At 44.7% G+C, this 27,088-nt stretch overlaps 1 protein-coding gene across 4 annotated transcripts in view; it reads right to left on the reverse strand.

Moving 5' to 3' along the window:
- The window catches only part of Tmem108 (transmembrane protein 108), a 297,548-nt gene that overhangs the window by 268,415 nt on the left and 2,045 nt on the right, over positions 1 to 27,088 (reverse strand). For all 4 annotated transcript variants that reach the window (XM_050139493.1, XM_050139491.1, XM_050139496.1 and 1 more), the window contains exon 2: positions 20,404 to 20,516. The gene's annotated coding sequence lies outside the window, so the exon portion shown is untranslated. The remainder of the gene's footprint in view (positions 1 to 20,403; positions 20,517 to 27,088) is intronic.

Here is a 27,088-nt window from a genome sequence, read left to right on the forward strand (position 1 = left end):
ATCGCAAGTGTGAGGGCAGCCTGGGCTCATGATGGCAGCAACAAAACCAGGAATATATACCCATGTCAAAATCAAGTCTCCTTCCCTCCCTCCCTGACCCTTCTTCATTCCCCTCCTTCCTTCCTCCCTCCCTACTTCTTTTCTTCATTTCTTTTCAGCAATAAGGAATGTTTCTGTAATGGGAAAGAAAATTTAAAAAAAAAAAAAGGCTGAGTTTCTCCTGCATTACCTATAGTTAAACTATGACCAGCTAGGTCAGAGGTGAAAAGACTAGGCTTGTGCCACTGGAAGCAGACAAGGCACCATATTTACCTTTCTACACACTATAATTTTATAATTTCCGGAGACAAATTTGATTGTTTTCTCTAAGAATCAAAGTTCCGACTGAGAAAGAAAAAATACCGCCCTGGTATTTACATGCTGTGCAAATGGTCACCAGGACAGATGTCTTCGAAAGGAGGAAAGGGTTGTTACCTTTAAGAAACCCAGATACCACGAACATCATTTCTGTTCCATGCCACCTCTCCAGCCTTTGTCAAAAGCTGCCATTTTCCAGAATAGAAAAGGTGTCCTTTCCTAGTGACCTTTATGTTCACCTCTGATCCTTTGCTCTGTTTTGCAAGTTATGATTCATATCTGAGAAGTCCCCTAAGGTGGACATATCGAAGTGAAGGGGGATCTCAACTCCCATGAAGCAACATTTCTGTGTGAGCGAGGAAGCAGAGATCCAGGAAGAGGAATGGGAAGTTAGGTCCTTTGTAAATCTTCCCAGAGTTTATTTGTTAGAGACTGTCTGGGGTCTGCAGAGTGAGACGCAGAGACCGAAGATGCTAGAGTCTGTCAATGGAGGAGATGTGAGGACCTGCCCTGGGGTTCCTTCTGTTTTAATTCCATGCACAGAGAGGTAAATATGAATTATTCTCCTTCAATACATTGCTATCACTCAATATTCATTGAAGATGTTTACTACTTTTTTGGAATCCCTCCTAGGCTAAGCAGACAGCGGAATTAGGTCGGTAGAAGTGTTCTCTGGAGCTTTAGGTGCGGATGTCTTGAGTAGAGCTGGGGGCACTGCAGCTCACAATCCCCACCTCAGAAGGTGTACATTAGAATATTCATCAACCGGGGGGGGGGAGAAGCAGAACATGACAGAAGTCCTGAATCAGACCAGAATAGTCATCAAAACACAGCACAGTCTAAGTGCATGCTGTCTGCCTGGTGGAGTGATCACAGAGCTGGGTCAAGCAGGAGAGCCTTCCACGAGTCCTTCCTGGGCAGTAGGGAGAGCCTTTGACTAAAGCCAGCCACTCTTGTGGCTACAGTTAGATTGGATCCCTATAGAAATGATGTAAGGCCATTTCAAATAGGACCCTGGTGGGCGTCCCAAACACCAGAGTGTTGCCCTGCACGTTCATATCCACAGTCCGGGTAGAGGGCAGATTCCATCACTGCCACCTGTCAACAGCAGGCACAACAAAGTCCAGGGCTTCCATGCCATTTGTCACCCTTCTCAGCCTTTCTCACCACAGGGTCCCTTGTGTTGTGCCCCCCCCCCCATCCTGTTTCTCACTCTCTACACCTTCAGGTCCTGGGCTGGGTCTCTGGAACTCTAGAGGTCATTAGCAAGATATCTCCCCCTACTCCCTGGCACCCTTCCGGAACACTTCCCCTAGTTTCCTGACTAAAGCTTGGCTTTCCCCAAGAACACTTGCTTACCCCCTGAGACCCCATCAGGGACTCTTAAGCAGTGCCCCCTCCCCCAATTCCCTGGGCTTTTTTTTTTTGCTTAGGTGTGGAGTGGGTGTCTTTGCTGCTTTGTTAGCACATCTAGATCATTCTTCCTCCCTTCCTCTTATGTAAAACCCTGAGTTTTGAATCATGCACCATCAGACTCTCGTACCCACACTCCCTCTCACTCTGGGTAGCCATGGTTGCTGGTCCCCTGACTGTCGCTCCATCTCATGCCAATGGCTCTGGCCCTAGGTGAACTCAGAATCACACTGACGAGCCTTCCACCAACACTCTAGCTCTCCCCACTTTTCTCCAAGGTCACATGTCAGTCCTTTCCTGCGATACCTCTGAGCCCCTGTCCAACCACCTTTGTCAGTCTCGACACCTGGAACCCCAATTTCAACAGTCAGGTCCCGTGAGCCACCGATCCAGCACTCTTCACTGTCCATTAGTCCCCTCATAATGGGCTTTACCTCATCAATCACTTTAGCTCCCTTACGCAATTATCAGAACCATGCCCTTCCATGTGCTCTGAGCTCCTCTCCACTCTCGTTCACGAGGCAAAACCAATACCTCATTAACTCAAGCCTCCACTCGTTCATTTGTGGGCCCAGAGTGAGGAAAAAGAGAAACTCTGTGAATGTGCCCACTATAAATGTGTGAACTTTGACAAAAACTCTCAAATTTTCTTCTTTTCTCTCTGTATATACAGGGGGCAGTTCATTCTTTTTAGAAATGAACAAACATTAAACAACATCACAGAATTTAAGAATAAGAAATTTAATTCTCTAAAAGTAAATTTTAATGACTCCCCCCCCTTCAGTTTCTAAGGAAGCACATGTGTCCTGAGAGAGACCCATTGACATCAGTTCTTATGATGCTAGAAGAGACTGCATAGCTGAGTATGCCACAGGCCCCCATGGTGCTAAGCCCTGAACCCACTGCCTCTCACATCCATAAACTACATCTCCAACTTCATTTATACCTTTTGTTAAATGCTGATGAGACAGTGTAACCAAAGGTTTTTCTCCTGTCCACCAGTCCCCAAATAACCACTCTGGGGCTTACTTAATATTAATTATAAACTGTTTGGCTGATGGCTCACACTTATTACTGACTAACTAGCTTTTATATCTTAAATGAACTCATTTTATTAATCTATGTATTGCCACATGGCTGTGGCATTATCTTATATCTTGCTTCTTCAGCGGCTGCTGGCATCTCCCAGACTTCGCCTCCTTTTCCCCTGCATCTTTGTTTGGATTTCCTGCCTAACGATATTCTGTCCTGCCATAGGCCAAAGCAGCTTCTTTATTAGCCAATGGTAGTAAAACACATTCACAGCACACAGAGGGGAATCGCACAACAGAGTACCAATAATTCATTCAGGCTGACATTGAGCTCACTTTGTAGCCCAAGCAAGCCTTGAACTTGTGATCCTCCTGACTCAGTTTCCCAAGTAGCTAGGATTACAAACCACCTATCCCCAGTTTACAGTTTCAAGATCACTAACCGTCTTTCTCTAAATCTATCCTGATTTTTAGAATGGGGGCTGATGTATCGATATCAGTCCCAAATAATAACTACTGGCTACAGACAAACATTTTTATTCTTTGAGTGTGAGTAGATTGACACCTTTAAATAATAGGATGTGAATGACAATATGAATTATTTAAAAAAAATCTAAAAAGCTTTCCTGGCTGTTGTTGTAGGTCAATGGGTTGTGATTCTTCAAGGGCAAAAATTAATATTCTTTGGCCAGAAGCACTCACACCAGAGAATCGAGCCTTGGGCTGAGAATGACTTAAAATGGACCTTTATTTGCAAGTTGAGTAGGTGCCCTTTCCTCCTGGGGAAGGCATTGTCTGGCTTTCTCTCCAGCATCCCACACAGAAACCTCAGTGTCCAGCCCATGGAGTCAAATTGTGGGTTCTTAGGGTGTCTAATGAATTGCCAATGGAGAAAATTGCTAGTTCCTTTTAAAAATAAATGCCTGGAGTGGTAACAACACTCAGCTAAACAGTACTGGCAATCTACAAATTGTGCCCAAATTCCTCCTTCAGCGCAAGGTGCTGATTTTCCTCTCATATCAGAGTAAATGTTCAAGGTACAGTGTCAAACTAGAATATATACCTGCTGTCCCCCGCATCAGGTCCTTACATATTCTACCCTAAACCTCCTCAGTAACAGACCTTAGAACTATTCTAGAAATTGATACACTCTTCAATGCTCATATTAACCCAGCATAGACGCGGTTAATCTTAACAAATTCCCTAATTCAGCTAACGTCTAATCCTCTCCATCACCTTATTATGAATGATGCCTTATGATAGAGCCTATGGATTCTAGAAGAAAGGAGATCTTAGACGCCAAACAAACAAAAATGGGAAGTGCTAATTACCACGGCTTGATCTGTGCACACTGTGTGTATGTGACCACACTCGTATTATTTTTCTCAAAGCAACTTAAAGAAGGATTTATGCTGACTCGTGATTGGAGGACATGTAGTTCTACCGTGGCGGAAAGGCATGGGAGCAGATGGTAGCAGGAGCATGAGGCTGCCCACTCCCATTGGCACAGAGCAGGCAGCAGAGAAAGGGGAACACTGTGCACATCTGGCTTTGTCCTTTCCCCCTTTTTATTGTGGGTTTCCATAGTGGCTGTACCAGTTTGGACTCCCACCAGTAATGCAGAAGTGTTCCCTTTACCCCACATCTTCTCCAGTGTAAGCTGCCATTAATGTTTTTGATCTTGGCCATTCTGACAGGTTTAAGATGGTCTCAAAGTTGTTTTGATTTGCATTTCTCTGATGGCTAAGGATGTTGAGCATCTCCTTGAGCGTCTTTCCACCATTTTAGATTTGTCTGTTGTGAGTTCTCGATTAAATATAAAACTTTTGCAGACAATTTCACAGCTCAGAAACTCATTAGCCAGATTAATGATGTTAACAGAGATGGGAATGAAGACAACATCGTGTGTGGTCTCGAACAAATCGCATTTTCCATACCTGTCATGCTTCTCCGCAAGGGGATGACAACTCTTGCATGTACATGCATAATACATGACACCCATCACAGAGGGTGTATAGGTCACTGGTCCTTCTAACACCCCTTCCATCTGCATCACCTCATCCTCATGCCCAGCCCATCTAGGATGCATGAGTAACATGCAAAGCAAGCTTGACTTCAGTTTATGCCAGATCTCATGTCTGGTTGAGCCTACACATATACAGGAGGCCTGCAGAGTTAGGAAGCAAAGACAAAACTCTCTCCATTTAGTGTCAAGTGGCAAACCCCCAGGCTTGTTTTTATCAGTAGCTTAAAACCACTGAAGTTCTTTCCTGCTCATCACTTCCCTCTGGCCACTCGATTTCTGTAAACCCCAGGTCTTCAATTTTAATCACGCTGTAGAGCAAGGTTTAAAATAAATCCCTAGTGATGTGGGTAATCAGGGGAAGCAGATAAAAGGAAGTAGGTTTGTAAAAGACAAACCATCTAGGATTGAAAAAACTGACAAAGAGGATCCAGTAACCAGTCTACGAGATGAGGGAGTAAGGCATGAAACCCCGATTTATGAGCAGCATGGAAGGAAACACTCAGAGTGTTTCCCCTTCTCAAAGCAAAAGTATTTGTCCTCATCCTTCTGGGCTGATGTAACAAAGTACCTTAGGCAGGGTGACTTCCAGGTCTAGAGGTTGAAGTCCACCATCGGGGTGTGTCTAGTCAGCTTTAACTGCCAACTTGACACATCAGAGAGGCCTGAGGAGGGAATCTCAGTTGAGGGATTTTGCCAACCAGAGTGGCCTGTGGGTGTGCACACATTGATGGTTACTGGATGTAAAAGGGCCCAGCTCACTGTGGGCAGCACCACCCCTAGGTAGGCGATGCTGGGTTGCAAAGAAAGCGAGCTAGCCATGGATGATGGATGACACAGCAAAGAAGGATCCTCCATGGTTTCTGTTTTACACGCCTACTTGGGTTCCTGCTCTGATTTTCCTCCGTGAATGACTAGGATCTGAAGTGTAAGCCAAATAAATCCTTTGCTCATCTAAGTTGCTTTGTTCAGAATATTTTATCACAGCAACGCAGAGGAAAAGAGTAGAGTGTCATCATGGGCAAGTTCTGATGAGAATCTTTGGGGCTTGCAGGCTGCTGATTTACTGCTGTGTCCTTTTGTGGTAGGAAGGGGGCGCACTGGCCTCTGCCTGTAAGGGCAGCAATCTCTTTCTGGGCTCCATCCTTGCAGCTGATCCCTCTCCAAGGGCCCTCCTCTGAACAGTATCACATTAGGGCTTAGATTGAAATGAGGCACAGTCCACTACAATGATCCAGACATAAACTGCTCATGAAACAGCCAGCCCAAAAGCCCGAATGAGATTTGAGATGACCAGAGTATCCAGTGACGAGTGTTTTCACAGAACCTCCACGAAGCTCAGTGGAATGATCGCAGGGCGTAGAGATTTGTGCGTGAGCTTCTGACTGGCCTTGAACAAGTCCCTTCCTCCCCTGGGCTGGTAATCATCATTTTAAACATTACAGTCTCATAAAAACCTCCCTGAACTCAGAGGCAGCTCCCCAGTGTGGGTTTCCGTCAGTACTTTACACTCTAATCAGATTAAATTCTCTCTTTGCCCTCTGCCCCTCCCCCCCCCTTTTAAGAGCTCCTTTGGATCCTCTGAGCTTTACACAGTATCTGACACAGAGGTGAAGAAAACAGGGATGGAGAGATAAGAAATGAAATTCATATCATGGGATCTGAATGCTATGATCAATCGGTATATCCCCAGGGTGTGTTTACGTCCTCATGTAGGTAAAGGCATTTATTTCTCTTCAATTATATGAAGGCTTACATCTAATTAGATTAAACCATTCATGGACGACTACCTAGTTTGCTCGCTCTATAGGAACAAAATGCAGAGCTGAGAATATATGAGGATCAGACCCTATCCCTGCCCTTCAAAGACATGGGTCTGGATGAGGAAAAAATGTGTTCAATAATCAGGACAAGGGAACAAAACTCTCATCAAAATGCTGACTTCACCCGTGTTCTGGAGAATCCAAGAAGCTGGGTAATCTTAGTGGCCATGAGCCTAATCCACATCTTTGAGAACACACTGCACAGTGACCTGCCCAGCCTGCAGACAGGCGGACAGCCAACCTGCATGAGACCAATGGAAACAACCTAAACCCCTTTCCATGCCCAGTCAATGGCAGGAACTCCTTCCAGTTTGAAGTAGGGCTCAGGGGATTATAGGCTCATCCCAGGGTTAACAAGTAGGGTTCCACAGTCCACATACATACACCACACATAAATACCACACCATACACACATAAGTAACCAGAGGGTTCAATTCACAGAATACACAAAAGGCCAAAGAGCACGGAAGGATTCCGTTGTAAAGACATCTCCACCCTCTAACTGGTGAGCAACAAGAGATGGTTAGTTCAAAAAGAATCACCATGTATATGAAAATACCAGGCCACGCTAACAATAAAGAACCAAAGACAAAACTGGAAAAAAGTCACAAGCAGTAAGTTATTGTTACTTGGAGTAGAGAAAGGCAAGCCTTCCTTTGGTTCTTAGGAGTATAAGGGAAGACAGAGGAAAAGCAGGAGTAAGAAAGAAAACAGAGGAAATAGCTTTTGTGAGACTAAAATGTATAGGCCTCACACGAGGTTCTATCTTGTGAGTGAGAGCGAGGGTGAGCGTGATGTTTTAAACAGGATGAACAAAGGAAAGCCCGGTCTGCTGTCGGCTGGGCAGCGAGACGAGGGCAGAGCTGCCAGCCAGGCACCGCATTGTTGGAGAACGCTGGCAGGTACATTCATGCTAAATGTGTTATAATTGAGAATCAATACAGGCAGAGTCAGCTTTAAATAAACTCCAAGGGCTTACCCGAGCAGTGCCGTTAACATCGGCTTACATTTTATACAACGCTGTTCAGAATAAAAAGCCCTACATTTGGGTGCTGGAAACATTTTAAAGAAATATTTCTACAATAGACACTTAGCTGCTACCTTTGCCATGAAGTGAAGATTCTTCACTTGGGTCCACGAGGCAACTACAAGGCAAATGGAAGCCAGGAGCCTCTGCCTTCATTGTGTACCTGTCCTCTGGCTGAAGGCGCTGAGAGACATTCTTGTCCTTAACCTCTCTTCTTGGATCAACTTGGGTTCCAAAAAGAGCAACACCTTACAGGATGGACAACTCCACACACACAGATGAGAAAAATTACACAGGAGGTCAGGGCTTCCTTCAGCCGTTCACAGCTACCAAGTGAACAGCTTATCCCAGCACCGTGCAGAGAAGACCTGAACCAAGACCATGATGAGTCAATGGCAGGCAGGACCACACCTTGACCAGAATGGCCCAAAGATACAAACCACTTGCCCTCTGCTTACACCCCAACCATGGGCCCTTCTTCTAGAGATGGACTTCGAGGTCCCCATAAATCTTTATCTGCTGTTCTCTTTCCCAAAATGGCAACACTGAACTTTCTCTACTTTTCACCATTTCTTATCTCTTTAATTGATATATTGGAGGCTGCTGGAATGCAGGCTTTTATCTTAAAAACTCCAACAACATTTTTGTTAATGACAGCTGTAACCCCAACATTTGGTCTTCATGATGACTCTCATCCTTATATAAAAGGAAATAAAAAGGCTGTAACTCAGAGGATGGGATGGGTGGCTCCGAGCTGGGTGTCTCAGTCTGAAATGCTTGAAGAAGCACCTGCACCCCAAATCCATGTCCCCTGGGACACTTAACCTCCTGGGAGCCTCATAAGCTTTGTGACAGGAGGGGATTAAAAAAAATTCAGGAGCCTGGACACTCATTTTATCCCTCAGAATCTCTTTGCCCCTGGAGAGAGCAGATGTCTTTATTGTCAGTACAGCATCTGCACCAAGGACTCTGAATTAATTCCTGATTCTATGAGAACTCATAGAATTTTGTCTTATTTTTGTTATAAAAATGGCACTTGCACACATTTGAATTACTTTACCATTAGTTTATGCTGCAAGATTACTGAGTCTGTAAATCTTAAACAGATTTTAATCTTCTGGTAGCACGTAGTTACCTAAATACACACACACACACACACACACACACACACACACACACACACGTCCTTCCCTTCAGAAGAAACATGAATACAAGTTCAAATTCATTGGAAGCAATCCTATATATTTCTTCCTTTACAGTATTTTAAACTCAATAAATGGGACAAAGACCTTCCCGAGTCAGAAGAGAAACTGGAGTCGATGATGTATACTTGCCCTTTCACCTTGGCAGTCAGCAGCTGGGTGAGAAAACTGATCCCAGCCACGCTTCAGTGACTAATGTCCTTTCCCCAGCCAGCACGAAGCCCCGCTGAATTCCTTTTCTTTGGCGCCCTTTTCAACAAAAGCTCTGTCCCTTTAAGAACTTACAGACCCTCTGTCCCATGATCTGGCTGCTTGTGGCGAAGTGTTCGCGTCTTAAATGCATTCAATGGAGTCATCGATGGGCTGTTTGTACTGCCCCAGATCGCTCCACTCACAGCTGCGTGGGTCCAAATGGAGCTGGGACCATCGTTGCCCCGACACAGAACCAGAAAGAAAGGCCGAGCCTTCCGCGACAGCAGAATCCATTCCCCCACCAAGCCACTCAATCAGTGGTGTAAAGGGGTCGGCCCTGGGACGTGAACAAAACACACTGTATAAGGAAATTAAGTCCGTGTCAATTCAGCCAGTCATGCCCCACATGACAACGCTTGTATGGGGTTTATTTTTAGAGTGAAAAGCCAAGTTATTTTCGTTTATCAGAACTGGGATCTGACACACCCAGCTGTTGAGCAACACTTGTCAAAGATGTCAAAAACGTCTTTCAACATTTAGACAGCTACCTAACTATTATTCCCAGGGGACACGTGGTTAGCTGGAAGAGTGACATCGGACAAATGCAAAAAAAGAAAAAAAAAAAAAACCAGACATCTGTGTGGAAGCCAGACTCTCATTTCCTGGTCATCCATCCCAGCAACTCCACCACTCTGCACTGTGAGACACCAGGCTTCTCCGATAAAGGAGTCCAGTCTCTTCACAATAGTTCCTGAGTGTGCGATTTCTCTTTCTGGTTAATCTTCTGATCATTTACTACATCTGTAACTCCAAATTCTGTAGACATTAATTCTAGCTAGGAGCAAAGAACTCAGGGTCTATAAACTCGGGAAGGGTCTCACAGTTATTCAGTCTATGGCACCACTACTGTCTGGGAAAACTGGGAGGTTGTCATCTTTACTGAAGCCATCTATCCAGAGACACAGCTGTTCAGAGAGAGCACCAGCACCCTAAAATCGCCAGGAAGCAGAGTTTTGACTAGTAAGGATGATAGTCCCTGAAGGACTATGAAAGAATTCCTATGCGACTATAATGTTCCTTTTTCACTTTGGGGGCTGCTCTACGCATCGGTCACCACTTCAACTAATAGGTCTAAGAAAGAAAAGCAAAAACAGAAGGACCAAGAGAAGTGAAAATGCAAACGCTGAGCCAATTTAATGATCAAGAAGTAGAACATGAACCAACCAATTACAGTCAAGCCCAGACACAGCCTCGAATTACAAGAGGCCAAGAATGTTCTTCCTGCTCCTCACAGGAGCCCTTACTGCATGAAGTTTGGCAAGGCCATACCCTCTTCCTGCCTTTGATCCACCTCTACTTCCCTTCCTACCTAAAAGGCACACATGAAGCTCATCTCTCCAGCAATGCTTTTCTTAATAATAATCATTTAAAAAATTAGCTGTTTCAGTGTCTTGGTTAGGACAGTACGGGAAGTTAGTATCTGAAGATACTGAACATGCCACAGTGGGTCAGAACAAGAGGTAACAATTCTATCACAAGGCTAATAGCACCCCTTCTCCCTTGAGAAAACTGGGTCTCCTCCAACATTCAGGGCAGAAAGAAGATAAGAAAGCAGAAGAAAAGTAGATATATAAAACCTCTATAGTTAATAAGTAGCTTCCCTATTATGACCAGAAATAAGGGGACATATCTCTGTTAACAATTATCTCTAACATTAAAAATCCCCTCTAAACCGGTGAGAAAATAATATAAGAGGTACAGGTTAGTGACAGAAAACACTCAAAAGAAACTAACCAGGCGCCGAGCAGAGTTATCCTAAGCCGGCCAGGCTGCACTCAGAGTGGAAAGAGAATACAGCCTGGGGGGAGCTGCAGAAGTGGGTTTTATAGGGGCAGGCTCGGGGTTAGCCTCTCAGGTCCTGACTGGCTGTGACGGAGCACTGCTAAACAAGAGAGTGGCAATGTGCTGTCTAATTTGGCCTGGAACAAAATTGGGAATGTGGAAGACGACCGGTTTCATCATCCTGGGATGGGTGTATCTGTAAGAGGAATCAAAACCTTCTACCATTTTGTAAGTGACTGAGACAAAAATGGTGTTACGGACGGTAAGCCCTGTCACTCCTGCCTTTAAGTCATAAGGAATGAGGTGAAGTGTTCTCTTCTCCGGCTACTTCCCGTGAACTCTGGATAGAGTAGAGAGCAGGGAGACTGAGGAACGGTGGGCTCCTGGGGGTAGTGATTGATACCCTCTGGTCATGAAGATCTCTGTCACCTCCTGGTTGGTGAAGGCCTGAAGATGCTCCGGTAAAAGGAGAAAAAGAAGCATGGTCCAAAGAATAGGCCAAAATTATGATAGTGAGGGAGCTCCTGGGGTAGGCGCCAGGGGAGAAACAAGCCAGAGGAGGTCCAGGAAGACTGCTGGACCTGTACTTGCTCATCCAGTTTTCTTGATGCTTCATCCCGACCCAGACTTGACTGGAAATGGTAGAAACAGTGTTTCCTTTCCCAGGGCTAAGCAGAGTCATCATTTTCTGTCACCATGAGACCCAGGCATCTGCAATTTTGAAAGACACCTACCAGGGTGTCCATTCCTACCAGGGTGTCCAGCTGTTACAGGTCTGGATCCTGAAAGAAAAATGTCTAGAGTGGCAAGAAGAGGGATGGGTTGGATAGCCCATTAGTCCCGCCCTCACTGCCTTTAGAGGTTTAGGGAATCAGATCTCTTTAAACTTCTTCGAGGTGACAAAAGGGATGATGTAGAAAGGACAGCAGTTAGTGTGCCTCCGAGGAGGGTTCATCACAGGAAAACATTACAGATGGCAAAGACCTAAAACATAAGACAGCCATGAAGTAACAGTATGCACCCTTGGAGTGCACAGCCCAAACATACATACAAATGTGAGACTATTGGGGCTTGTGTCATTCCTGCTGAGATCATAAGGAAAGGGCTGGGGAAGCTTTGTCCTTACTGCAAGAAGAAAGTAAACAAGGAAATCATCTATAGAAGCCCTGGTGGGCTCTGTCACGGGTGTTAGGAAGACTGATGGCTTTTGCCACTGTGGTCAATTATAAGAATAAGGCTATTGGTTTGGTAGACTTGAGACATTTTTCATTGGCCAGCATTAAGTTCAGAACTGACCATTGGGTGTCCTCTATAACAACCCTGGGGGGAACATTAAGAGATGAAGTTAATGAGGAAAACATTTCAGCATCACGTTTAACTCAAGTTTTAAACAGTAAGGTGAAATGTAAGTACGGCCGGCTGGACCGTGCACCAGAACCCTGTACAAGGTTAAGGTAAGTGTGCAATCAGCAGCTTGTGGGAGAAGGCAATGAAGTCAGCATCTTTTGCAGGGTTGTCTAGCCATGCTCCAAGGGCAACACTTGGATATCGTGAATAACTTCCCGGACCTGTGAGTTTAGTAACAGAGTGTCTGGCATCCTCTTTCAGTCATGGAACACGGATGGTTAGGGTACAGAGAGACACACCACTGGCATCTGTGCTAAGTACTCTTCCAGATAGAGCACTACAGTTGGCAAGCATGGATTTTAGATTTGGCTTCAGTGTTTAATAAGACAGGCCTGTATCTCAGTTGTGGACAGACATTGCAGTGCTAAAGTAAGCCAAGGAAGGTCTTGTCTTCTATCTGGGCAACATATATAATCAGGAAGCGAATCATTACTGAGAAATGGTTGTTCAAATAGCATTTCATATAGCTAAGTATATATCATAGGACTGTAGTCCCCTGAGTTGTTACAGAAACATACTGATCATTTTAATCTCGATTATACTTTCCTGCTGGGTGTTTAAGATCATGTAGGTGGCCACAGTTAATTTTTCCTTTGGTGCTGTCAAGGCCAAATGAGGGTCCAGCCCTCAGGATTCACTTGGGTTTGTGAAGAATCTGAAACTCCTCAACCCTGTCTCTTTACTGTTGTCCATCTCTGTGATAAGTCAAAGGCCATACCTCCTTGTTTCTGATGTAATCAAACTGGCCATTGGGCTAAGGAATGCTCTAACCTACAGCTGCCCACAAAGAAGGCTTGAACAAGCTGCAGACAATAGGGATCTTAGCAGATGCCTTTTCTGGCCCCCGTTGACCTCTGTTGACAACCCTCACCCCCCATCTTGGTCTTGTGAAGAGACCAATTTCCTGACCCCTAACCAGTCCCACCTTAGTTCATCAGAACTCAGGGTGAACAGCACAGTGGCTGTAGGAAAAATGTCTTTCACACTAGACCAGGGGCTTCTTTTTCTGTGTACTGAATGGCATGGGGCAACCTAACCTACTAACTTAACAACAATAGGAGTCTCAGGAAGTCTACAAATCATGCCCATAATCCACTCCGTACACCTAACATGGTCTACCAGCTTGGCAACACAACCTCCACCCACTCTTCTATATCTCTTATCTAAATGTAAGGTTTCTATACACACCCCCCTCCCCTAAAGATATCCACCATATTCTTCCTTAGCCCAGATGTGGGTGGTGCTCCTGTCCAAACCCAAACTTCTACCCATAGCCTCTTGTCCTCAGTCAACCCTCTCATCTATGGCACCTCAAACCCTTCAATAGCTGCCCATCACAATCTTATCCTCGTGACCTGGAGAAACTCTTCTACCTTCATCATCCAGGGCCAGTATCCTCCCACTACCACCACACGTCTCAGCCACAAGCCCATCATTGAGTAGCTATTGCAAGCAACCCTTTTAACTCCCATCAGTTCCCTTCACAGTACTCCTATGTGTAGTGCCAAAAAGCCCAATGGTACTTATTGACTAGCACAGGACCTCGACAAAATCAACTAAGCCATTGTTCCCTCCTCCCTGTGGTCACTAACCCGTCACACTCCTCCTCTCCATCCCCTCTTCTGGTGCCTTCTTTTCTGTGTTCGATCTTAACGATGCCTTCTTTAACCAGTCCTCCCAAGCCTTTTTTGCCTTTTTCTGGAAAGATCCAGACTTATGAATGCCCAGCCACTCATTTGTATGCTCTTGCTCAGAGATTCTGAGATAGCTCTAATTACTTTAGACATGTCCTAAAGAAGGACCTCGCCATACTATATTTATCCTCTAGTTTATTTCTCTACTAAGATTTCTTCTTAGACAGGCCGTGCCCACAGACCAATCTCCAACACTCCCCATTCCTTCTCAACTCTCTGGGCTCTTGGGGATAGAGAGTCTCCCAAGATAAGGCCCAGATCTGCCAATCCTTGGTCACCTATCTGGGCCTCTCAATCTCATGAAAAGGGTGGACTATACCCAAAGCCAGGGTGGAGGAAGACTTTGCCCATCTCCTTCCCGAAACCAAATGTAAAGAGCTTGCAGTAGGTCTTTATAACTTCCTCTGCATCTGGATTCCCAATTTCCCTCTCATTATGTAGTATACAACAAACGAGTAAAGGCAGGCAATGCAATGAGGCAACAAGGGTATTTCCACGAATGGCACCAGAACAACAAGAAGCTGGTACCCAAGTAAACAAACGGATGCAGATAAACATCTTACATTCATTATAGTCACTAATGCAACACAAATCACCAACATTAACGTAAAACCCAAAACACTATGAAAGATATAAGGGTTAAAAAAAATGTACAGTGACCTTAGGTAGCAGTATGGCTTTTAAAAATAATACCAAATGCAAAATTTATAAAATAATTGGTAAGTGGAACGTCATTAAAACTAAAAATGTCTGCTGTTTGAAAGTTAACACCAAGAGGATGAGAAGGCAAGGGTATTAAAGTATTTGCAAAGGATATTTATGAAAAAAGATTCAAAGTATAAAATGTCCTCAAGGGTCAGTAAGAAAATATAAAACCTAATTATAAAATGACCAAAAATTTTAATAGATATCTCACCAAAAAGATGCATACATGGCAAAAATAGATATAAAATGATGTTACATACATATCAAGGAAATGCATATTAGAACCACAATGAGACATCACCAGGCCTGTTTTAGAATGGCTCAAATCCAGAACCCTGACATGTAATGATATTTCATTTGTATCTTAATAAGTAATGCTTGCCTGAAATTCAAAGAGTTAAACAGCTTCACTGCTCAGCCTTAAAGACCAGGCAGTGGTGACACACTAGTTTGCCACAGAAACCAGGCAGTAGTGGTGCACGCCCTTAATCCCAGCCCTAGAGAGGAATATAAGACAGGAGCGGACAGCTCTCAATCAGTCTCATTCTGAGATTCCTGGAGGCAGGATCACCATTTCAGACTGAGGAAGAGGTAAAAGCTAGTGGCTGGCTGTTTTGCTTTTCTGACCTTCAGGTTGAACCCCAGTTTCTGTCTCTGGGTTTTTATTCATTGTGCTACACTGACAACAACCAGGGCTGGCAGAGATGTACACAAAGAAATCCTCATACTTGCTGGTGGGAATGTAAGATGGTACAGCCAGCTTAGAAGGTAGTTTGTCAGTTTCTTACAAAACAAAACATTCTTACCAGCAGTGATGCCCCTTGATAGTTACCCAAAAGAGATGAAATCGTGTCCATCCGAAACCCTGTTCATAGATGTTTAGGGCATCTTTATTTAAAACGGCCCAACCTTGAGAGCAACCAAGATATCCAGAAAGTACTATTATTCAGTACACAAAAGTCACAAAAAGATGGGAAGAAACTTGTGTGTACCTATCAGGCAGAAGTGGTTTCTAAGGGATTTCCCATTGTGTGACTCCAACTGCACGAAAAACAAAATTGTGGCCATAAGAAAAGTAATGGCTTCTAGTCGTTTAGGGGTGGAGGAGGGGAAGGAGGTATGACTAAACAGGACACAGAGGGGTTTTAGACAAGCAAAAAGAAATGTCTGTGCTTATAATGGTGAACATGTGTCATCATGCATTAGTCCAAATCCAAGGGACGTACAGCTCCCAGGTTGCACTCTAACATAAACCACCGTTTATGTTAATTATGATTATGATATAAATGTAAGTTCATAGAGCACAATAGAAATGCCAGTCTGGAGGGGGACAGTGGTAACAGGAACAGACAGGCATACGTAGAAATGGGAGAGACACAGAAGATCTTTGTACTTTCTGTATTTGCATCTACCTAAAGCCACTCAAAAAAGTCATTTTAAAAACAACAACCAAAACCTCACAAATCTCTGTGAGTTTGAGTCTAGCCTGGTCTACAGAGAGAGTTCCAGGACAGCCAGAGCTACACAGAAAAACCCTGCCTCGAAAAAACAAGAACAAAACAAAAGCACAAAGAAGGAAAAACCCAGCATTGTGTCATCGTCCCAACTACCCCACTCCCATTACCAAGCGAATTATCTAGAAGACCAATTTCACCCCAGCCTCCTCTCCCTTCCCTTCCAGCCATCCTACTAATGGCACACAAACTTCTCGCTTGAATTCCCTATAACACGCAGAACAACCGTGGGCTCAGAAAACTTTCAATTACATCTCTTTAAAAATGTGTCTTTATTTCCCTCTCTTTTCATCTGAGCAACTAATATTGGTAATATTAATAGATAATATCAACAGAAAAGCCTTCTCTGTTACTAAAGGGCTTAGTCACTAAACTAGATTAGTGGAAAATTAGAGATTCATTCTGCAAGGGGTAACTCTTCAGAGGGTAGGCGGCCAAGTTGGGACTTGGAAGAAGGAGAGGTGAAGATTCTCTTCTCGCGTCTTCTACTCTTTGTGGAGCGCTAGGCGATCTCATAAAAGGCTTGCCGTACAAACAAGCCTCACTGCTGAGGGCCGGGCCCAAAAAAAAAATGGACAGAGACAGCTCCGCGAGATGGTGCGTTCTATCATGTCAGAGGGACAGACCCAGGGCACTGCCCATAGCAGACAAATGTAACATGGATAAACAAATCCAGCAAGACACACGTCTTACTGGGACAGAGCCATTCTAAAAGAGTTCTGTTTTGCATAAATTGATATCTTTTTATAACACGAGTACATGGGCACTACAAATGCGACTTGCTAATACCCTGGGAGCCTTAGGATCTAAAGCAGCGTGGCCAGTAGAATGTTCTCCAGTGATGGGCAGGTTCTATATCTGTACTATCTATGACAGCAGCCAGAAACCAAGGGTGACTATAGGGCACTTGAAATGTGATAAGATCAAACGAAGACCTGAGATATAATCTAAACAATTTACATAGTCACACATGGCTAGTGACTGCTACTGGGGCAAAGTTTAGGCCACTTTGGGAAGATGACACAAGTCTCTGTTATCATGAGAAAATCCTATGTCTGTCTATTCTGAGAGCTTAGACAAGTATTTTCCCTATGCCTTCCCCACCACAGAAACGAAGATGCCATGTAAGACCCACGACACATGACAAGCCATGCAAAAGAACAAGGATTCTCCAGGTGTCACCTTAGGGCCTTGTTAAGCTAGATCACGAGGTCCACTCTGAGAGATCTGGAGCAGAAAATAACAGGAAACCAGGAAATCCTGATGACTGGCCTGGAGACAGATTCTAGCAGGAGTGCTAGAAAAATATCAGCCTCAAACACCTGCCTACTCCTACCAAGATGATCACTGCCCTGCCACCTCTCTTTCCGTGCAAGAGCCTCATTCTTAAAGCTACTCCTACTCTCTTCCAGGCATTCTTACACACACACATGCATGCACACACACACATACCCCAGAAGCCAAAGACACCAGACTGTCTACAGTGGCCTCCCACACATTAGATCCAAGGTAAAGAGCAGGGGCAAATCTTTCATGAACCTGAAACACAGCGCAGAAGAACTCAAAAGCTCACAGCTTCTTTCTATCCATCCCTGCAGTGGCCATGTCCTCTAGCAGGACTGAGGCTCTTTGTTAAAATAATGCAGTTTATTTCAGATTAGTTCAGAAATCTGGCCTCCTTTTACTGTTCCAAGACACAACACTGGAAAATGTCAAAGAACATGTATCATGAAATCATGTTATTTATCACCCTGAGGATGTATACTGAAGAAGCCTGTTTTCAATATCCCATACTCTCTCTCAGTCTCTCTCTCTCAGTCTCTCTCTCTCTCAGTGTCTGTCTGTCTGTCTGTCTGTCTGTCTGTCTCTCTCTCTCTCTCTCTCTCTCTGTCTCTCTCTCTCTCTCTTAGTCTCTCTCTATTTTCAAGGCAGAGTTTCTCTGCATACTCTCAAAGGGCAAAAAAAGGAAAGAAATACAAAAGTTCTATAATAATCATGAGTTTCTCTAAGCAGTCTCTATCTTTATATGACTTGCAAAAATTGGTCTGGATTGTCAGTCATGAGGGAGAAAATTTTTATTTTGGTGGTTTCTATGTCCTTTGGTCTAATTATACTTGGGTCATTTTTAACATTAAGAAATCACCCTGTCAGATGCAATTTCTATGACTACTCGAGAATGGACATCTTTTTGCCTCGTGCCTGCTGCTGGTCTTTAACTTTGCCAAGGAAAAGCTTTCACGCAGAATATATTGCTGCAGTGAGCAAGAGCACCTCTTCCAATGAGCTCAAGAGTCTAGGACTGCACATTGCTGTGTATACTGCTAACTTCGCCATTCTTTAACTCCCATTGTTCCCCTCTCATCAGGAGGAATTCATGGGCCCTAAGCATCTGTGGTAGACAGGTATCATTTAATATTTACAGAAACCCTCAACAACCACACAGTACTAGCTACCTTGCTTTCTTAGGCTGAGTTGCTATGGTATACCTATTTTATAGGGAGGGAAACTGGGAGGAAAAAAGGAATTAGGTAAATTAAAACACAGCCCTGGAGAAATTCAGAACAAGATTAAATCGCTGTATCCCTTCAGCTGTGGCAAACAGTTAACAATACCTATAGACTTTTTTGATGGTCATGGTTGCTTAGGGAGCTAAGGGCATTTAGTGGGCAGAGCTAAGGGCAAGGGCACACTATCCATCCTACAATGCACAGCAACAGCCCACACAAGGCCTCCCTCATTGAAACCAGCGCTGCCTAGTGCACTGGTAACTCACACCACTTCTTTTGGCCCCTTATCAATGGTTAAAGAATGATCGCCTCCACAGTTTGACCCTTCTACAACATTTACACATGTACATGCTGGTCAATTGCTATTTTTTTTTTGACGTAAAATACTTCTTAGATACATTTAAAACAGAGGCTATGTGGGAGCCACAGATAAAAAGGAAACTAGCCCATGCTAAGCAAAATTCTTTTAGGGACAAAATTTAACAAGGAACGCTCCTCTCATGAGCACCCCCAAGCCCTGGGCTGAGGTCGGTGCCAACTGGTCACCTGGACTCTTATATAGATGGCCTGCTTCCCAGCTGCATCTCCCTGCTTCGTCCCTAAGCGTGTGCGTCACTCGGAGAGCAGCAGTGAGGCACGCTGACGGGAATCTCCAGGGATCTGCAGCCCTTAATCGTCTGTATTGTTCAGTAAATCGTACTTATTAATGAGCCCCATGAGGCACGGAGGTACAGGCAGCATCTCTGAATGCCCTCCGCCTAGGAAGGCCTCATGACATTGACCCCACTGGCTAAAAACAGTCCTCCCTCCAGGTTAAAGCTGAAAAACAAAATCCTACCCCCGCTCCTGTTCCTCTCTAACCATTCTCAGCTCTGCTTGGAATAGTATTAGTCATGCTTTCTTCTTCAAGGCGTCTGGTTTTTGTTCAAGTGTGGAAGTTGGGGAGCATAGAAAAGAGGTAGCATTCCTCCCTGGACCCCCACCTAGATCCAGAAGGGCTCACCAAACACTATGTCCTACTAGTCTTGACATTTTTGTCACACACACACAAACCCTCCAAACCAGGTTTGGTTACCAAGTCCCCAGCAGTCACATGCAATGTACCAGCAACCACAGACAGCTGCGTGGCTGTGTATGCAGCCTTCAGAGATACCAGATGGAAAACTATGGCATGGCAGAACGCTGTGCTTTAAGCTGCTACGAGCGACCACACCAGGGGCTTCATCTCCGACCAGCTATTTCCTTCATGAACAGAGAGATCGTGAAGGAGAAGTTCAGTGAAGGATTCATGCAGGAGGAGGGTGGTGGGCAGGGACATCCGGCTAGACTATTAGCAAGACGATACGTCTTGAGGAAAAAGAGCAGTCTCAATTCCTCCCTCTGCCCTGCTCTTCGGGAAGCCTCAACAAGCCTGCTTGTACAAATCACACCCCATACAAACGCACTCAACAGGCCTATGTAGCGATATCTCCATGCACAGAACTCAGCCCACCCCTTGGTGACCATTTTTCCTATTTGTTGGTTTGAGTCCATGATTTGAATAAGGAAAGCTTTAGAAGCCTTTCAGAGACAGAGCATCCCATTTGCACTGACTCCAAGGGGCTGGCGAGACAAGAGCATCTATGATTCAGCAAAGCCAGCAAAACAGGGAATGCATTTGCCTTACCCTGGAGGAGAGGGTGTGGAAGCCTTCAAACGCTCTTACATCCTCGCAACCCATCAGATCCGCTGCTTTTCACCCCACACTCACTTCTGCATGCTGGACCACAGCCAAGCAATCTGCCAAAGACAAAAATGAATGAATACAAAGGGCCAATTTATCTACAACTTCATCTCCAAAGCCATTGTTCAAATGAATTTGTTAAAAATGAACTTCATGTTGAACACACAGACCCCGACCTCTGAAACAGTTCATGGTCAACCCAAGAGGTTCTCTTATACATCCTAGACATGTGAGAACTCAAGAGGGATGGGCTTGATGTAGAAACTGAAATACTCAGGCTATGGCGAGTCCTACATCTTTATGGTATAATCTCCAGGTTCTCTAAGGGGTTCTCTCCACTCCAGTGAGCAACGGATGGAAAATAGCATGAAGGATTTGCAAAGACATTTGCACGCACAGGCATATGGGTACAAATACACATCCTAACACTGGCCCCGACCCTGCAAATAGTATGCACGTTTTCACTTTTGCTCAATTTCTGTTGGTTGCTCCAAGTCATACAGTCAAACACCATGGGCTGGGCAGAGAGGTCTCTTGGGTAAGGTTCATTCCAGTCTAATTAAGAAAGCGTTAGGCTTAGAATAGGACACTCGGTTGATGCTACCACAGTGACCTTGACCTACTTACAACTCTGGCTCTCAGTTTCCTCTTCTGGAAAACATCACAGCCTCCCTCCCAGGGCCTATCCCAGACGCCACGTGAAAGGAAGCATCACTTCTCAGACTGCCCTGGTGCTTCATGTCATTGGGGCGTCTTGATAAGATGTAGGTTCTGAGTTGAAGGGTCATGGGTAAGGCCTGACATTCTCCATCTCTAAAAGCTCTAGGAGAGTGGTTCTCAGTCCTTCCTCATGCGGCTTCATAGCTGCAACTTTGCTACTGCTCTGAACTGTTACATGAATAACTGATATGCAGGATATCTGCTGTGTGACCCTGTGCAAGGGTCATCCCATCCTCCAAAAGGTTGGTGACCCACAGTTTGAGAACTACTGCCTTAGGGAGTCCTGACAGTGCTGTTCAGTGGCCACTCTGTGATTAGAAAAGAGACAAGAAAATGGGAAATATCTGGCAAGCTTTGTAAACGAAGTGGTTTTCACACATAAGGAAATTTTATGTCAGCACTGTTTCTGATTAGAAGTGAGTTTTCAACTAGTGCATTATAAAAAGCTACTTAGTCTGGATCTCGGGTACAGTTCTACAGAGTCACACTCTTAGAAGACGACTATAACTTAAGGGGTTACTGCTTCTTTTCCTTTTTTGAAACAAATGCAGGGAGGTGATGGGTGCCCCCTTTCCCCACCAAATTTCATAACAACTCAGTAGCAGGAATTTGACCTTGGAAGCAACAATTTGACTTTGTTCTCTAGTCTATGAATTTGCTCCATAAACCAAGAAGGAAAAAAAAAAAACATTTACTCTTCTACTAAAGCAAAAACAAAAGTCATGCTACCTCATGGCCAAAAAGGCAGCAGAAGGTGGCATCTACCAGTATGGGCCATTGCAGAATAAAGGGTGAGCAAGATGTCACAGGACACAGAACCCGAGGTTTGTCAAGCAATATTCTCCCCAACAAAGTTACTTTTCATGTGTCCAAAGTGAGAATGGGGCACAAAGTCATGTCTACACAGCTTCTGGTAACAATGAGTTTTATTTCTAACCCATAAAAATTCCAAGTAACTCCTACTTAAAGCAAGTAAATAGTGAGGGGAGATACAATAAGTAGCCGCAGTGCATCTTGGGTACCAACAAAGGTAACTAGTGATGTCTCAGACATTCTACCATCTAAGCTGTTTTACACCTCGAGGACCCTGGTGAACCTAGGAGCTGGGAGTGCAATTCAGAGTAGACACGTGCAGTCAGATGTGGCCGCTCACAAATGAAAGGAGCGGGAGTCTAAACCTCACGTCACTCTCTCAAGGACTGGGAAGGGGCCCACAAGGCCCCGCCCCCTAAGGATTTATAGGCAGTTGAGGATCGCTAGAGGTGAGGAACTCACGGGGTCCCATCCCTCCCTGAGGATCTCCAGGCAGCTGCTGGAAAGGGAGAGACTTTTTTTTCAGTAGCGTAGCTGTGGGTAAGTTTCTCGTGTTCCTGAGATTACATCTCATTGATGCTCCTTTAAATAACCCTAATTAAACATGTGCACCCCCCACACCCCCAGCCATCACGCATAAAACATGGTAAGCACGTGCACACCCTTACCCCTACCCATCACACAGAAAACGTGATAAACATGGCAGTGCACACAGAAAACATGACACCAGAAGCTAAGGATTAGCTGGGCAGAGGAGAGGGGTGAGATCATCAGGAGGATAAGAGAAACAAGAGACAGTAATAGGGGGGGGGGGGGGGGGGGGGCAATATGAACAAAATACATATACATATGAGAATGCTGTAATAAAATCCATTACGTACACTTAATATATGCTAATAAGGACTTAAAACTTCTTCATGTCATAAATCAGGAAGGCAATGAATATGTGGAGCTCAAATTGGATAATGAGCGCTGGGTGTCCCCTGTTACGCACGTCACTGCCAATAAAGCAGAGTGAACTTGAAAGCGCTCTGGTGGAATTAGGAGGGTACCGAGAAAGAAATGACGAATGGACACCAATACGTGCGCATCCATTATTAAAGTCGGTAAAATGCTTTTCTTAGCCTCTTCCTTTGGGGCGGAATGTTAATAAAGGTACGCTATCCCTAAGATTCACAACTTAATGTCTGCATTCCATGCCCAGCTTTCACCGACCACTACTGTTAGCCTATCAGTTAGAATTCTACCTTTGGGGCTGGGGAAACGGCTTAGACGATGAAGTGAGTTCAATCCTCAGAAACCAAGCTGGGTATGGTGGTGTACATGCACAATAGCACAGCAAAGCGGGAGGGGGGGACACAGAGACCGATCTCTGGGCTCACTTCCCAGACAGCCTAGCAAATAGCAAAATCTTGGAACTCCAGGCCAATGAGAGATTCTGTCTCCAAAAAAAAAAAAAAAAAAAAAAGTAGCTCCTAAGAAATGATAGCCCAAATTGCTCCCTGGCCTCTGGGTACTCGTGTGTGTGTGTGTGTGTGTGTGTGTGTGTGTGTGTGTGTGTGTGTATACATATGCATGCATACACACAAATTCTCCCATTAAAGCCTGGCATAGTGATACACACACATATGACATCAGAATTTGGGGGGCAAAGGCAGAAGAATCCTAACTTCAAGGACACACTGGCTACACAGGAAGTTCAAGAATAGCCTGGGCTACCTGAGACCCTGCCCCATTAGAACAAGATGAAAATTCCCCAGCGCTGGTGGCTCCCACCTTTAACCCAGCACTAAGGAGGTGGGGACCGGAAGTGATAGAGAGACCGGAGCTCAGGATTCAGTCTGATGTTTTGTAGAACGCATTCAATCTAAGGATTCGGGTGCACAGGATACCCATTTAGTCTGAGGAAATCGTAGAGGTAAGAACTAAGTAGTTGGCTGCTCTGCTTCTCTGATTTTTCAGCGTTTACCCCAATATCTGACTCTGGTTTTTTTTTTTTTTTTTAATTATTAAGACCAATTAGGATTAGTGTAACGTTTCCTTTCTGTCAGTTTTCCAGAAACTACTCTAGACAGTCAAATTCTTATCCTACCTTTGTGCCATGGATCCGTTTGGTTTTGTTGAAGCCTAACGCCAGTCTCAGAATATGCTAAAAGGAGCTAGAGAAATGACTGGTGCGGGACTCGAGTTCAAGTCCCTAGCATGAACACTAAAATTATACACAGGTGTGCCGGCATGTGCCTCTAGTCCTGGCAGTGGGGTGGCAGAGTCAGAGAGAGCTCTAGGGCTTGTTGCCCAAGACACCCAAATCAGTTATCTCCAGGCTCAGTGAGTGACTGTCTCAAAAACTAAGGTGGAATTCAGTCCACTCCTGGCCTCCACACTCACACACATACCCTGACCCAGCTCTGTAGACACACACACACACAAAACAAAGACATGCAGAGGCAAATTATGCTCTCTTATCCACAATGACTTGGGAGACCATGGACTCAATTTAAGGACTTCATACTGTACAAAAACTATTCTAGAATGATAAAAGGTTTTCTTACTGTGCACCGCCCCCCCCCCCCCCGTGTCTGCGCTCTGTGCGCTGGCACCCAGTTCATGAGCTTCGGGCAAGGGGGCTGGAGGTTAAAATACACAGACACACACAGACAGAGAGACAGCGACACGGGTCATCCTTGAATTCCCCAAGAATGCCCCCTTTATTGTGTTCAGGGGCAGATTATATAGAGATAGCCACGCCCCAGCCAAACCCACCAGAAACCACTCTCCTGCCATCAGGAACTCCTGAAGGTCTCGTGCTCAGAGCAGCTGTAGGCACTCAGATCAGGGGATTACAAGAAATTCAGGATCTGGGGTCTCACTGCTCCCAACATTTTCTTACAGAAAACAGTATTGCAAAAAAGTTAAGATAAAGCACCAAAGACGTACAAAAAAAAAAAAAAAAAAGTCCAACTCAGGGTCAGCCAGAGAAAAAAGAAAAAGCTAAAAAGAAAAGCCCATGGCAAAAGCTACTTATGCTGTGACTTTAATCCCACATCAAGGAATTCCTCAGATAACTTCCCTGGCCAGGCCCTGTAGACACAGCACTTTCTGTGTCCTAAGCATGGGTTCTTCCACCTCTGAACCTTAGGACCTGATGGAAGCACCCCAGAGCCTACAGGAGAGGAAGAGCGCTAGCAAGGTGCCCTCTTGTCTTAACTTCGGAACACAAACACACCAGCCTTGACATGAACATTGTCTGGAGGCTTCAGAGAGACCTCATGGGAACCACCTAGGCGAAGAACTTTATACTTGGAGAGATATTTAAGTTGCATTCACTTGACAAACCCAGTAAACACAAGAAAAATAACAGCCAGAAAGACAGATTGATTTATCGCCACAAAATGAGGCAGTGCCAATGATTTGTGACTATTGCTCTCTCCTGCCAATGGGATTTCAGCGTTTGCCACTGATGTGGGGGTAGGAACTCAATAAAATAGCTTATCAGTTCACTGGAAGAGACAGGAATAAACCCCAAACAAGCTGAGCTAAAGAGTGTCAGCAGCACAGGGAGAGATGAGTGGGGTGCTGGTCCCCAGAGGCAGTGTCCTACAGCTTGGGCAGGATCAGAGAGAAAACCTTCCTCTACGCTGTGACTTCTCCATTGCTGGCTAGTGCGCCAACTTCCCTTGCATTTGGTGTGCACAAGACCCACCTCAGAAAGTAGTCTGCAACAAAGAACAAAGTAATTAGTTATTTCAAAACTGGAGGATAGATGAATGAACTCCAGTTAAAAGTTTTTTTTTTTTTGTAATGTTCAAGTTTTGAACAGACTTGAAGGTCAAATGTAGCTAAGACAAACTACAAACACCTGTCAGAAAATTTTCAAGTCTTAAAAGAAATGGATGTAAATCATTTGGCCTACCTTTTGTAGGCAGTCTTGTTATTGATTTAACATTATTTTCACGAAAACTCTCCCTGCTACCTTCAAGACATGTATTACTGAATACAGAACGGGTTTAAAATCACACGTACACAGAGTCATTCTTGTGTGGAGGCTAGCTCTGGGTGCAAATAATTAGAAATGAAGTCTTGGAATGAACACCAACTCATCACCTCAACATCATGTCTGTATAACCAGCAGGGTGTATACCAAGAGCTCTTAAACTTATACTGCCCTGCTTGTCCATTTACGGCCCCAGAATCAGAACACACGCACTCGCACACACACACACACACACACACACACACACCAGAGAGAGAATAAATCCTCATCATACCCCATTATTCCTGTATTATAAACACTTAAGTGTTCAGAGCTTCATTATGATTATTTTAACCTGGGAGCTAACAGCCTATCCAAAATCTACACAAAATCTAGGATGCTGCTGACAGCTCCAAAATCAGCTTCTTCATAAATTCCCAGAGGCAAGAGCGCCATCTACTGGTAGCCAGGGCACAACTTGTTTGAGGGAAACCTGTAGGTGACATGAGCAAAGGGCTGAAAAGACAGGCAGGCATCCTAGACTTGTGTCTTCATGGGGCTCTTTTCTACAGCACATTACAGGGATAGCTGTCACAGGCTGAGAACCATAACCTCACCAGGACTTCTGTTACATGATCCAGATGTCTTCTGGAAGTCATGCAAAGGCCAGTCAGGCTAGACGATAACGCAAACATCGCAGCAGAACCTGGCTGAATTCAAACATTCCAGGCTCTCCTTTGCCCCAGCAGATGAGCCCACCCAGCCCCCCATGGAAGCCAACTTTACCCTACAGTGTGCACCCTAGGGAGCTCTCCCAGGCACCCGAGAGGGTGAAGGCTCTATATTTACACAACGTGACACAGATCCTTCTCAAAGAGCATGGCTGCTTAGGCATGCAGGTTTGACTATAATCTATCTCCTTAGTTCTTCATCCTCCTTGGCTGTGACCCAGCGGACAGAGGCAACAGAAAGAAAATGATTTTGTGGCTATCTTGAAAGCAGAACCAGAGGCTTTTTATTGAATTGGAGGACAAAGACCCTGTCTTACAGGTCAGAGAGTTGCCCTGGGTCCCTCAAGTTGAACCATGCCTGTCAATTTTTCTGTTGGCCCGTTAGATCCTA

Source organism: Alexandromys fortis, unplaced genomic scaffold, assembly GCF_014885135.2.
Source record: "Alexandromys fortis isolate MF-2015 unplaced genomic scaffold, M_Fortis_MF-2015_v1.1 scaffold_36, whole genome shotgun sequence".
Classification (NCBI taxonomy): Eukaryota; Metazoa; Chordata; class Mammalia; order Rodentia; family Cricetidae; genus Alexandromys; species Alexandromys fortis.